General features: G+C 42.5%; 2 long non-coding RNA genes across 2 annotated transcripts; one reads left to right on the top strand and one right to left on the bottom strand.

The window, feature by feature from the left end:
• Positions 1 to 8,032: 8,032 nt before the first annotated feature.
• Positions 8,033 to 10,683, top strand: LOC148224099 (uncharacterized). The gene is made up of 3 exons (XR_015803473.1): positions 8,033 to 8,388; positions 8,570 to 8,686; positions 9,921 to 10,683. It is a non-coding gene; the product is annotated as an uncharacterized LOC148224099 (long non-coding RNA).
• On the bottom strand, positions 10,680 to 13,980 carry LOC148224100 (uncharacterized). Its single transcript, XR_015803472.1, has 3 exons — positions 13,133 to 13,980; positions 12,728 to 12,810; positions 10,680 to 12,039 (listed from the first exon to the last, which is right to left on the bottom strand). It is a non-coding gene; the product is annotated as an uncharacterized LOC148224100 (long non-coding RNA).
• Between the last annotated feature and the right edge of the window lie 345 nt (positions 13,981 to 14,325).

The following is a 14,325-nucleotide window of genomic DNA, read 5'->3' on the forward strand; positions in this document are numbered from 1 at the left end:
GAGTTATTTCTGAACGATGATGTTCATTTTAAACAAGAAAGCTCTGTTGCTGCAAGGAACTAACAATTGTTTTCACCTCATGAACAGTCAGTAGTGTTTGAAAATGATTTCCACTGATCAATCTCCAAATGAAGAAGTGGCATTTCTCCTCTCAATCTGAGATCAATGCAGAGAATTTATCGTAATCTTCCCTGAACCATCCAACCTTCCAGACTAATAGTTGCAATCAGGCAGTGGGCAGGTCACAGATACCAGCCCTGGGGGGGTTGTGGTGACTGTGAGTAAGCAATTTCACAGCAATTTTATGGCAAGACAGGTCACTGAGAGACATTTTAACCTCAGCAATTATTTTTCACAATGCCAATGACATCACGAAAGGAGCCAGAAAAGAATTCCTTTGGACAATTATAAGCAGAAATTGCTCTTGACCCTGATATTTATGGGGTGCCAGCTGTCAGGAGAGGTTCTGTGGGTCTCCAGAGCAACCCTGCCAAAACTTCGGAGAAGTTCTGAAATAGTAATAATCCATGATTTCATTGTGCATGGCTTATTGTTTTTCCTGAAAGAAAAGCTCATATTTGGCAGGTTCCTTTGTAACAAGAAGATAGCAAAGGTTGTAAATCCCTGGGCAGCTATTACTGCACAATCAGACCTGGTAACTCACATATATCTCCCCTGGAAACACAGTAATGTGCTGCTAAAGTCAGGGAAAAATGGGATTTGGGGCTTTCATGAGCTGCACAGAGAATCTTGAGACCGTTCTTAAGAAATGATTAGTTAGGAAATAGAGCAGTATGATATATATCAATGTATATATGTGCAATATGTATGCAGTGGAGTGCTCTGCAAGTTTGCTAATGCAAAATACACTATGTAGAGTGCATTGTTCTTAAACACAAGGGACAGAAACACAGCTGTTCCCCACAGAAACAAATTATTTCTATCAGTGTTCACAAATGAACACAGGTAAAAGGAAAAACGTTGATGAATCAAAAAGCTGGTATACTCTACTCAACTAATGGTCCAACTGAAACTTTCTCTTCTCTCATGGAGAGGGAGGGAGTCTCCTCTTTTGGATAAAATCCCAGTTAAATCTTGGCTGTCTCTAGTTGGATGTCTGAGCATCTAGTTTCCTTGTCACTTGGAAACAACTGTTTAGAGATGGGCTTGACATTGTCTTATATGGTTAAATGAGACTTGTGGTGCCAGAATTTATCACAGTAGATAGAATATGTTTTTGCTATTTTAAGCAGGCATAGAGGAAGGCTGATGAGATATCCCCCAAATAATAATTATAATCAGATTTAGACAGTAATTTTAAGCAATGTGTAGAATTTGGCTTTACCATATTTAAGGAAGAGAAAATCCAATCTGAAAAGCTGCCAGGGGGTGGAACAGCCTGATCTGAACAGCTCCGATCAGCCATTCAAGGATGACAGGGAAAAGAAAAACCTGTCTTCTGATCAGAGCCTGAAACCAATGACTGAGAGAGGATGCAGCTGCACTCTGAACACAGAAATGGTATTAACAGCATTTGGGGACAAGCTTAATGGAAATTAAAGGATAACACTGGAGCTGAACAAATGGCTCCAAGCTGAAAATGGGTATGTGTGGGCTGGCTCTGAAGCAAAGTTTTCTAACTGATGATGTTGTATTGGCTTGGAGTAGAATTTTAATCTGATTAGCAGATGAAGGCGAGTATAGATGGCTGATATGTCCCAGAAATATCCTTCTGGTCCTGTATGTTCTATCCCTGGATGCTTACAACAAAGACAAGGCCTGTAGGCAGGCTGACCTGCAAAGGATTCGAGTAAAAATATGGGAAAGAAAACCAAGTAGCTCGTAAATTTTCTGTTGCCTCAAATGTTGGCATTCACATTGCAATTTCGTAGATTCAGCCCTTTCTGTTCCTACCAATCTGTTTAAAAAGAAGTGAACTAGCAAATGCTCAGTTAGGCACATGTATTTGTAAATTAATTAAAGATTGGATAGGATAGCAAGCCAAGGCATTTTCTCTGATCCAGGATCTCCTGTGGGAGTCCTTGTATTCTCTATTGGTATTTTCCTAAACGACCTCTTCAGTTTTAATGATATGCAGGTGGTTACCAAGCTCTCAGGTAATCTCTCCAGAAGGCCTGGAAGGCCAGCAGTTAATGCCAGGCAGAACTGAGCCCAGGCTCCCCTAAACCAGCAGCTTCTTGGGGTGAACTCATTGCCTGCTGGCAGCATTAAACAGTGTCAGGGCTGTCACAGGCAGGGATTCAATAGGTGCCTGTGCCTGTGTCCCTGCAAACACCAGCCCATTCCTCTGCATGCAGGCACCTCTGAGCTGGCCCAGCACCTTGGGCAGGCTGAGAACACCTCTGAGAAGAGCAGCTGCCCGTGTCTCAGGAGCAGCAGAAGATAAACATTCATTTCTTGAACAGTTTGCCTCCTGTTCAATCATTATGCACATGAGGAGGTGCTTCTACCTTGAATCTCCCCAGTTCCTTATTATTGCATTCACTTAACTTAGTGTAACCTAAATTTTCAACTTGAGAAAGATTTCAGCTGACAGGCATTATTTATAATGCCCATAACTTCAACTGTGGTATTTGCTCATAAATAATTTCTATAAAAGCATATGCTTTCCTTTTATAGAGACACAGGAGATAACTCCATTTCCAGTAGTTCAGGTATTAAACATATTCATCTACCTTAAAAAAAAGAGAGTCTGAAAGGCAGAGCAAATGTTCTCTAGTGAGGAGCAATGTTTGGGACCGATACTCAATCCTACTTGTTAAGAAAAGCACACTGTGACAAAGCGTCTCAACCACGTGTTTGTTTCACACCAGAAACTTGTAACGTTTCTAGGGGGCTTCTGAAAATGGGCATAATTGGTTAAACCTCAATTACTGTTCGTAGATGATTTTAATCTTTTTAATCTTTTTTTTTAAAGAAATGAGTAAAGCTTGGCTGCAGGTAGAGCAGAGAACTGCATAGAACCACTTCACTTTAATCATCTAGAAAATATCTTTTCCTCTAATCAGAGGTTTCAAGGTCAAGTAGATGTCTTGCTATTTTTCAGCTGAGTTTGGGAAGGTGATGAGAGAAACAATGCAACCAGAATCCTGTCTCCACAACCTGAAGTTAAGAAGAAATCTTACATCATGGATAAACTCATTTTTCTGACGATGATGAGTGAATTTATGCATGAGCTATTGTTGTTTCTATTTCCAAGGATGCTAAATTACAAATGCTAATGAGGGCTGTATCTTAACACTTGGGAAACAGCTTTCTGAGCCCTTTGGCAGGGCTGTTGAACTAAACACAAAGCTTTTATCTCTCTGAATCTCTCAGGGCATATTAATCCTTCACTTAGAGTTTTGTCAGATGAAAAGCTGCTTGAATGGTTTGATTTTTTTTTTAATTGTGTCTGAATTGTATTGATGCTGTGTACAGATAAAGCCAGAGTCAGGAGTGCCAGGAAGCTCCTGTGATGCCTCTGGGGCGTGCAGGACCCGGTGCTGCCCTGCTGCTGGCTGAGGGGCAGCCCAGCTCCTGCAGCTTCAGTGCTGAGCCCAGCAGTGGGGCCTGGCACACACCCCACTGTGCAGGGAGGGTAGGCCAAGCCTTTCTGTGCACGTGGAATCACAGATTGCCTGGGGCTGGAGGGACAGCTCAGCTTGTTCCCACCCCTTGACATGAGCAGGGACCATAGACCAGGCTGCTCCAAGCCTTGTTCAACCTGGCCTTGGACACTTCCAGGGATGGGGCAGCCACAGCTTCTCTGGACAGCCTGTGCCAAGGCCTCACCACCCTCACAGGAAACAATTTCTTCGTGCTTGGCATGTCCTTCTGCTGGGAGAGACTGGGGCTGGAGGGGTCAAAACCAGTGGTTTGACACAGCCCTGTGTTTCTTAGGCTCTTTGGATCCTACAAATCCTTACTTACCAAGCAATCTTCTCCCATGTAAGTAGCTTTGAGCACTCAGGAAATACAGGAATCTTTATCTGAGCATTAGAGCCACATTTGCTATGAAACAAAATAGGTCACAGTCATCTTTCTGTAAGGCTTTCACTAGACAGATCCACACCAAAGGTGAACTGGTTCGTGGGGTTGGAGGGGAAATCTGCTTTTCTATGCCATGTCCTTTGCCAGCCATTCTTAAAGCTTACCCTACCCAGTTATTCTGCACAGAAAGGACACTCATTTTTTCAGCAAAGTGAGAGAATAGCAGCCTAATTTAATGCAATCCTTTCAATGTCTCTTTTGAAGCTCAGACAGGATTCAGAGATGTTCAACCTGTTCCAGTTCTGAATGTCTTACTGAGTTTTGAAAAATTATTATTTAAATCTTCTTTTGATTTTAACTTAGTTTTTCCTCCAGTTTTTCTATAAAATCTGTCAAAATCAAGGCAATATCTTTGAAAGTGTTTTCAGAAAGAAAATTTGATTGCTGTTTTCTACCTAGTTTTGAAATCAAGCACACAGAAATTAGGTGAGCAAGAATTCAGGCCCTGGAGCAGCATTTAGTTCTGTTCCAGAGGAAGGCAAAGAGGTAATTTTGGGCCACAAGTAAGCTTGGTCTCCTTTACAAACCAAAGTGTAGCATTCCCTTAATGGCAATACCAGTTTTCCAACTTGCCATTCTTACATAGTGCAGTACTAAAGAACATCCTTCCTTTCAGTGTGAAAGAATAAAAAGTGCTGGAATCTGAAGTCCAATCATTTTTTCTCCACTTTCCAACCAGCAGCCCAAGACTTTCTTCATGCTGAATTAGACACAAATGGAAAAAGTGGAGAGACCACCTGGATTATGAATAGCACCATCATTGTACATGAGCAGTGTAGGGCTCTTTGTGTATCCTGCAGGTATAAAAATGTGTAAGAAAGGAGAAAATTTATAATGAATCTCACTGAAATGGATGATTAATAAGCGAACATAAAAATTTAGTATATTGTCACAATATACTAATAAAGAAAATAAAAATATTTATGATTATACTTATGCAGAACACCAGAGATAATGTAGGGACAGGAAAAAAATGTTTACACTTCATGATTTTGCATTCCATTTTTACATTTTACATGGATGACTGAATAGTTTATGGTAGGAGAGAAAAGTGAGAGCATGGATTAGGAGGAAGAAATGAAATGACAAACCAAAGGAAAACTCTGGTTGGGGATTTAGAGTGTGTGGTTCAATAAGCCCATCAAAGAATGTGCCTGTTCTTTTTCTACTTTAGCTAACCCAAGCAGGTGACTCTGGAAATCTCTCTCCTCTTGTTTTCTTTTTGCTTTTCCCTAGGGAGGACATACACCTGTACAAGTACAGAGGGCTGAAGCACAACTATGTCAACAAGGAAGCAATGCAGGAACAGAAACCTGAATCAATATTCAGTCAGACCCTTTAATTATGAGCTCATTTTGTACTGGTGTAAGTAAATCCTTAATTCTGAAGCAACTTGTGCCTAGAGGAAAGGAGTGCAAGAGACTCTGGTATCCCCATAGACAGCAGCTGATGGGAAGCATGATACGGTGAAGAGAGGTAAAACCTGAACCAGTCTGGAATGCAGGAGAAGTGGAGGTACCCAGGGAGAAGAGAATATGGACCTCAGGAGAAGAAATTATTTTAGGAACATGTGTAGATATATATATAGAGAGAGAGATTTGACCCATGTTTTTATCAGATGAGAGATCCACTATAAAAGGAAATAACTGTGGTAAAGAATATAAAGTTGTCATCAGGCCACAGAAAATCTCTTCACAAATTCTTTATTTCCACGTTGGAGTTCAGGAACAGAGGAATGTGAAATCAAACCAGCTCATATGCCACAACACCTAGAGCAGCCTATTTTAAAAATAGAAATCAGATTTGATCTCTCTGGAAAAAAGGTATTGTGCAGAAAGTTACGAGAAGTTCTGGATCAGATTATGTGGTCAGCAGCTCAAGTGACTTAAAATGATCAAAACTCCAATATAAAAAATTTCTTTCAGAAGACTGTTCAGACTGCTCTGGGTATTTGTCTGTGCTCCAGTGGTCACAGCGTGACCAACACCCAGCCCAAAACAGCTGAAATGGAGGAGCAGGGCAGCCAGCTGTGGGGTGAAACATCACTGCCACTGGATAGTTAATTACAGCGTGCCAGCCAAATTACCGACTGTTCCAAAGAAAAAGACTCCAGGGGGTTCCTGGCTTTGAGCCCACCTTGGTGGGAGCTGTGTTTCTGTCTGGGATGCACACAGGATGTCCACACAGGCTTGAAGGTGTAGTTCTTGGGGCTGAACATCTCCTGGGAGTCAGGAAAAGCAGAGAGCAGTGGAAGAGGCAGCAGCCAGGCAGCTAATAATCAGCATGTTACTCTGCATCTCATAAATCTCCACCAAGTTCATTTATTTTCCTCTGAGAATGAATAACTAATGAGAAGCGTCCTCTTGCCAGTTATTGTAGCACTACACAAAGCGGGTTGGATGTGGAGCTGCTATTAATAGCACTGAACGAGCTGCTAATTGGGCAGTTATGTAATGGCTTTGTTATGAAACCTAGTTTGGGTTTGACACCTTCTGTTTGCTAAAAACAACAGTAAAACCCCCAAACAAATCCAGGGTTAGCAGCGCCTGACATGAAATAAAGGCTGAATAATTACCAATGTTTCAAAACTAAAATAGAATTAAAAATAGGGGGGAAAATCAATTTGTTTCTCTGAATTCCAGCAGAAGTGAGCTGGAAGCGAATCATTCCACAGATCTGCTGTTCAAAGGGATACTTTAAAGTAACTTTCTTTAATACCTGCCCTGCAAATACTGACAAAAATCCTCCAAGCGACCTGTTTCTGCAACTTGTGAAGTCTCAGAAACTATTTCTTTTATTTAAAAAAACTATGCTTTGAATGAGCACGGACAGAATATATTATAAGGAGAAAGAAGGACCAGAAAATACCTGTGTGAAACACTCTGATAGAAATCATGCACTAGGATGAGGCACGAATTTCTACTCTTGTAAATGACAATAGATAACCTATACAGTTTGACATTTTTGAAGTAACTTATAAAAAAATAAAGGAGAGAAACAGCTGGGGATGACATTTTGTTCCCTGCTATTCAGAAGGAGAGAAGATTGCAGTGCATTAGGAGGGAAGGTTTTATACAGGGTGGCCCTTGGGAGTGACTCTGTTCCTAGTTACTCTGAAGACTGGACATCACTGATGCAATCTGCAGCCCTGGGAGCTGCTCCTCCTGGATGAACCCAGCTACTGTCCCCTCCCTGCTTGTGAGCTGCTTCTCCTCTGGATACACCAAACACAGCAGAGCCTGCAACAAGGATCTCTACAGAGGTTTGTATGCTGTATGTATGTTGTAATACACATGAAATGAAAATTCCCGATCAACACTGTGCCAGCTGTTGTTGTTTGATCAGTGTTATCCATAATCTTTTGGTGCTGGGAGAGATCAAAGCTGCCACTTCCAGAAGGAGCCCACAAACCACCCGAAGTACACTTCATCTGTCAGTTTACAAACATCCATCTTTGCCTTTGTGCAGAAGTATATGGAATTTGCCTCCAGTTGAGTCATCTCTTACATTTCAGAAAACTGGGCACAGATTCTACACTCAGCTCTGCTGAGTTATTTCCCACTGCTTGTCACTTTACATTGTCCAGGTGATGATAAACCCCCTGATTTATCCGGCATGGTAGATTAGGGAGGTTTTATGCCAATAAAAGAAAACTCTACTGAGTTCCTGCATTACTAAAGTACCCAGAAGAGGCAGCCAAAGGGCTCACAGAGACTGGATGCACAATGTCCCAGCACCACAATAGCAGCTAACATGCCTAAAAAGCTGTGATAATTTGGGGTTCAGCAAATGTTGAAAGGAATAATACTGGAAATTGGGTGGTCCAGATGGTTCCCACATGTATACAGTTAATAATCAAGATCTAGAATCTCTTATTCATTTTATGTGTGTGTGTGTGTATATATATATATATATATATATAAAATATATATATATCAATGTGCAGAAATACATATAGACACTATTTAGTTCATTAGGATATTTTGGAATTACCACGTGGCAAATAATAGAAGAATCCTCTCCTAAAATAACATCAGCATACTTGTCTACTCCTACACATGAGCTGAAAGGAGTTTTCTTCTCAGTGCATGTTTTCACTGGTGGTGCAGCTTGTTTGTGTTGTTACTGCTCTTGTGTAACCTCACTTGTGAGAGCAGAGGAGGCACAGAGCAGCTCCTCGGAGTGGTAACACTGTTCCACATTTCTGTCCTGGTGGTGCTGAAGGGATCCCATAGAATATGAACTTAGTCACCCATCTTGCTGGAAGACGGAGTTCAAAATTAATCCACAATCCTACGATTATGATTAATTTTCGGTTATTCTGAATTTATACTGGTATAAATTTATGCTTTTGCAATACTTCAAAAACTTCTAAAACACTTTAAACCCCATCTAAATCTTTATGTGCTGTTTGCATTTTAAAACCCTTCAAATACTTGCAATTGTCCTTTAAATTATATTTAAATATGGGAATAATATTTTCCTGTGTCTGATATATTTTTTTCCTCTATGATAGTGTATTTTGCACCCTTTGCATTGCCTGCCTGCAGTGATGGTACATCTGCTACAGCTCCCTGTGTATCCTGCTGATCCTTGTTTTTCCCAAGATAAGGCAGCTCAAGTCTTCTGGTTGGTGAGTGCATGTAACTAAGTGTGTCTATTGTCTACTAATATCTGTTACCATTTCCTGCTGGATTGATAATATTTCCTTTCGTGTGTCAACCACTCTTTAATGATCTCTGGCAAATGGTTTTCTAATGGAGAAACTGAGAAGCTGCTTCTCTACAGGGATATTATCCAGGAAATACTGTATTTTTGTTTCCTGTGGATTCTACCAGGTGTTTTTTCTTTTTAATAAATGGAAAGACCTCCCTGTGATTCAGAAGCAAAAAAATTTCTAGATAGAAATCAGGATGGGGAAGGAGCTTTTGTCAGCTGGAGGAGATGGTGTTTATTTCGCTCACCTGACCCAAATGTGAGCCAGAAGCAAACACTTTGCACTTTCATGTGTGTCTGGGGAGGATGTAGGCAGAGAACTGATGAGATCCTCTTCAATTTGCTTGTTAAACTGAGAGTGAATGCTACAGCTCATAAGAGCAGCCCTTGGTACCATGAAAGCAGGGGGAGCAAGAGACAGGACATGAAGAAATGGCTTCAAGTTGCACCAGAGGAGGTTTAGGTTGAATATTAGGAAAATGTTTTCCATGGAAAAGGTCGTCCATCCCTGGCACATGTTGCCAGGGAAGTGTTGGAGTCACTGTCCCTGCAAAAATTTAAAAGACAAGTAGTTGTGGTGATTAGGGACGTGGTTTGGAAGTTGTGCATATCCTGATTCTTATTCTGTTTTTATTCTTGCCATGAGCACTCTCTGCTGTCTGGGTCAAGAAACCAGCTGCTGCATTTCTCCTTTACTTAGGTTTAAAGCCTCAACAGTCTCATAATTGTGTTTTTCTCAAAACTCAGCTTCTTCCCAGTCAAAAGTATCTCATGTGCACTGGTTTCTTTAAGATCTTCCCCTTTTCTGACCAAATCTTTTGTCTTCACCCAGTCTATCCAAACTTTTGTCATTAAAATATTTCCCTTTTCTCACCCCTGTGACCACGTTCCCCTACTTCTAAATCTCAACACTGACTTATTTCCCCCATAAAATTCCACCCTGCCTCTTTATCAGTTCTGGTTAACACTGTTACTGCTCCCTCCTCTTGGACAGCCTTTTCATCTCCAGTGCTGGGAATGCCTGTGGAAGGAAAGCAGGGGGTGTTGTTATTAATTTCCTTCTTCAGCTTCCTTCATTGAAAGGATGCTCCGAATCTGAAACGTGTGCTAGATGAAATTACTTGGAGTCATCTCCCCCATTTTTTTTTTAGGAAATGCCTGGAAATGTTTACAGAACACTCACCAAAAGCATTCAGAATGAAGACTCGGCACAATTTCAGTGCTGGCCTGCCAATGTGGGCTCCTGTGTTTCCTGCTTCCTTTGCAGCCCTGGCAGCCTCTATGGAGTGTGTCAGCCAAGATCATACTTAGTTCCTCACCTTGATGAGATGGAGGTTGTCACAGCCAGCTTTTCCACGTGCATATCTTTCTCTTGGCTCTATGTGGCAAGGTAATATTAAAATCAGTCTTACCACACCAGAGAAATGCACGTATTTCCCAGAGTCTATCACCACTGAACCAAAAGTAACAAACCCCTGGGAGCTCTGGAAGGAGAACCATTTATCCTTTCTGAGTCAGCCAATACACAGGGTTCAAGATTGGGGCTCAAACTTCCAGAAATCATAGAATCATGGAATCACAGAATGGTTTGGGTTGGAAGGGATGTCAAAACTCATCTCATGCCAGACTCCTGCCATGGGCAGGGACACCTTCCATAGACCAGCTTGCTCCAAGCCCCAGAAAACATTTAATTCACAGCTCGAAATATCTTTTTTTAGTAATGTTTGTATTTCAAATCCATGTCATGAATGCCAGTGGCGAAAGGTCTTATTCATGGAGTGTTACTGACTCTAATTGCTTGTAAGAAGAACTGTGTAAATAATAGAATATTTTGTTTGCTAAGAATTCATTAAAAATTACTCAGCTCAAAATAACCAGGACAAGTGCATTAAAAAGAAATCACTCTCTTCAAAAGCATTATTTTAAAGGTGTATTCTTAATTAAGAATACTTCAAATAGACAAAAAAAAGAAGAAAAAATGTATTCTTTAAAATTCTGAGATGAAACTTGAATCCTGTCAGACCATTTCTTGTTTCTTTCCAGTGCAAACAAATGAAAACATCTGTTTCGCTCAACCTGTATTTTTGTCCTTGCCCCACACAGAAAGATAGAAAATATAAGGCATTAATTTTTCATTTCTTTCTCCCTGTGGTGCTTCCAGCAGCAGGAGTTAAGTGGCCAGCAAGGCCTCCCAGCCTGTCAGGAGTGATGCTTTTTTAGGCCAGAGAGAACCTTTGGTCTCCTGCATAGCAGGAGTGTGACAGAATCACTGAGCTATCAAATCAGTTATTCTGCCAACATCTTTCTGGTTCACTGAGGAGTAAATTAATCCCACCTAGGAGTGCTCCAGCAGCAGAGGCAGAGAGAGCACACACACTGCCCTGCTCGGGCAGCAAGGTGCTTGCCAGGAGGGTAAGTCATGGATAAATAATTCCTTTTCTTTGGGGAACCTTCAAGGATTTACTCTGAGTGCTGACGCACGCATGGTGGGACAGCAGCAGCGAGGGAGCTTCTCCAGGGGGAGGAAACAAACCCTAGGGCAGGTGCAGCAGCTCCACCGTGGATATCCACAATCCACCACAGTCCAGGCATGTCTGGGGCTGGCACCAGCTTCTGGAGTCAGCACTGCTCAGAAGGTGGTGGTCAGGGAGCTGCTCCAGTAGAAGGCGTTGGGACAGGCTTCAGGCCACCCTCATCACTTGGAAAGGGGGAGTGAGTCTGTGGTATGATGTCACCAGTCCTTCTGCCCCCCAGAAGCTTTACATATTAAAGTCCTGCAGCTCCAGTGAGAAAATGACAGAGGTACAACATGCAATACAGCAGAGTATTCCACATTGACCTGAAATCTGTGCTTCCAGTTCCAGCTGTTACAATGAACTGCAAACTCCCGTTTTTTCTGTGTGATTTCTCCTCTTTTTTTACCATGTTCTTACATCTTTCCTGGTTTCCACATACATTTTTGATCTTTTCATTGCTTTACTGCAATGATGTACCTCTGACTGCTCCAGTGTTGTCCATTAGTTTCCCCAAGGTAGTAAGTGCTTTGCCCCAGGAATATTTGCAGCCCTGGGAAGGACCAAGATTTCTGTTATGCTCATGAAGTGAGTATTTCTTTAAACCCCAGATTATTCAGGTTTTCTGGGCATTCTCTGCCTAGGCCTCTACCATAAGTGGCTGTTGCATTTGTTCACGAATCAAACATACATTATTCCTAGCAGCCCTCATAATGAGCAGTACACACAAATGACCTCTTGGAAGCTCTCTTGACTCCTGCAAAACATAAGAAAATTGAAAATCTGTATTTGCAAGGTCAGAAATAAAATGAAAACATCACTTGGGCTGTCTAAAAGTAAAGCCATACAAAGCAAAGACCTCACTGAATAGCAAACTCTTAAATACAATATCCTTTGCCACAATAAATGTTTCAGTATAAAGTTGAATATACAATTCATTCCACTTAGCTGTAGCATTTTGTTAAACTCCAGGAATTTTAAGTGAACACTTCAGTTTCTTACAGGCTTCAACTGCTCTCTTGAAAATCTTTAGGAGAAGAAAAATGTGCCCTGGGATGGCTTCTTAAGCATTTTTTTGTTGTTGTTGTTGAGATCTGATCTGTTCTCCAACAACAGATGAATTGTTTCTGTGGCTTTAATAGAAATCTGAAGCTCTACCCAGCATCTAGAATTTCACCTCATGGACCAGATCCTTGGCTGCCATCCTGCCTGCTTTGGTCTGCTCAGGAGGAATTTGGGGAATATACGGAATGTTTAAACGGCAGCTACAAATTAGGATTGTCTTTCAGCTCAAGAGGGAACTGCAATTAAGATATGATTGTTATACGGAGAAAAACCCCTCTCAGCTGAAGTGTTCCCAAGCTACTCATCACTTCCCTAATGTTTCTTTTATGGAAATTCATCTAGTCCTGTGATATCGATCTTGTAAACAAATATTTTCTTACCTTACCTCCTGTGATAAAATTCATGCTTGATATTTCTCGAGGAACTCCTTGGCCCCTTTTTGGATCACTCATTCTTATGATAACTTTTAAAAAACACAAGAACATCAGCAAGAAAGTGAATCGAAATTGAATTTAATATTTTCTTCTGAATTTTTAAAAAATTAAATTATAACTGCATGGCACAGCAGTAGCAGATACTTGGGCCAAATGTTTGTTCTCAGAATATACCATTAGGGAAAAGACGTAGTGCCAGGGGAATATGTTTCATTTCCTCATGTCTCTGTACATCTGGATAAGGAACCTGGCAGACAACTCCCCTTAAATCCAATCATCATCCCACCCTGGGGGTTCAGCACTGTTGATTGTATCATTTATGGATATATTATACAAAAGGATGCAACTTACATGTTACTTTTCTGTTTGAGGGGATTTGGAAATATGCTGCTGTTCGGAGTGCTTGTAATTTGCATTCCCTTCACGGATGTGGGAATAGATCCATCCTTGCTGGTCTAAATTGAAACATCCTCCAGTCTCTCTGTACTGGCACTGCTGCACAGAGTGTTTCCCTGGAGAGGAACTGATGGAGTAAATGTTTTGTACTTGCTCACGAGATACAAAGTCCCTTTGCTGCCACCTTTATGTCGTGAATTCAGTGTGTTTGTACAAGGCACAGCTGCCTCACCTGGAGGAAAATTACCTTCCTGTCTAGGTTCTGGCATTCCTGTTGTACATTCATGTTCCTTTGGGGAAGGGTTGACAGGTTTTAAGTCTTCAGAGGAGACCACAGCTGTAGATGCTGATTCTGGAAACTCCAGAGGTTTAATGTAAAGCCCTTTGTGAGTGTGTTTTGTGCATCTGTCTTCTCACTTACCAAAGTGAGGATGGAGATGCTCCACTCTGCCTTTTGTAGTAGAGCTCTGCTTGTAACCAAGCTGCTGCTCAAAGCTCTGTGTGGATGTGGATTTAACTCTTTGCTTGGCTCACCACCGCTTATTTGATCAGAAAGGAACAAAAGCAATTCAGGTTTATGAAAAAGTACCAAATGCCCTTTGGGTGGCCTGGTGATCCCCCCGTTCCGTGTTCAGCGGCTGCCAGAGCTCAAGGAGCATTTGACGCTGCTTGGGTGGGATTTTGGAGGTGTCCTGTGCAGGGCCAGGACTCGGGCTTTGGTAACCCTTGTGGGTCCCTTCCAACTCGGGATATTCTGTGGAAGAGACCGAGACAGCTGTTTGCTGTGACATGTCACACGTGTCTCCAGCCCTTCCCGGCGCTCTGCGCAGCAGGCACGGCGTAATTCCACGACCTGGCGGTCGCTTCCCGCGGAATGAATCGTGGGGTGACACCCCGGGGCTGTCCCGCGGCGGGGCGGGGTTGGGCTGGGTTGGGCTGGGTGTGCGCGGTGCCTCCCGCGGGTCCCATCCCAGGCGGGCGCAGCTGCCCCGCGGCCGCTGTGACGGTCGCGACCCGGCGCACGCGCGGTGTGCGTGTGGCCCCCCTCCCGGCCCCCCCGCGCGTGGCCGGGGCCACCGTGACGTCACGAGGCGCCCGGGGTGTGTGTGTCCCCCCCTTCACCTCCCCGCGCGCGGCCGGAGCTGCTG

This window comes from Sturnus vulgaris, chromosome 4 (genome assembly GCF_052056855.1).
Source record: "Sturnus vulgaris isolate bStuVul1 chromosome 4, bStuVul1.hap1, whole genome shotgun sequence".
NCBI classification, from domain to species: Eukaryota; Metazoa; Chordata; class Aves; order Passeriformes; family Sturnidae; genus Sturnus; species Sturnus vulgaris.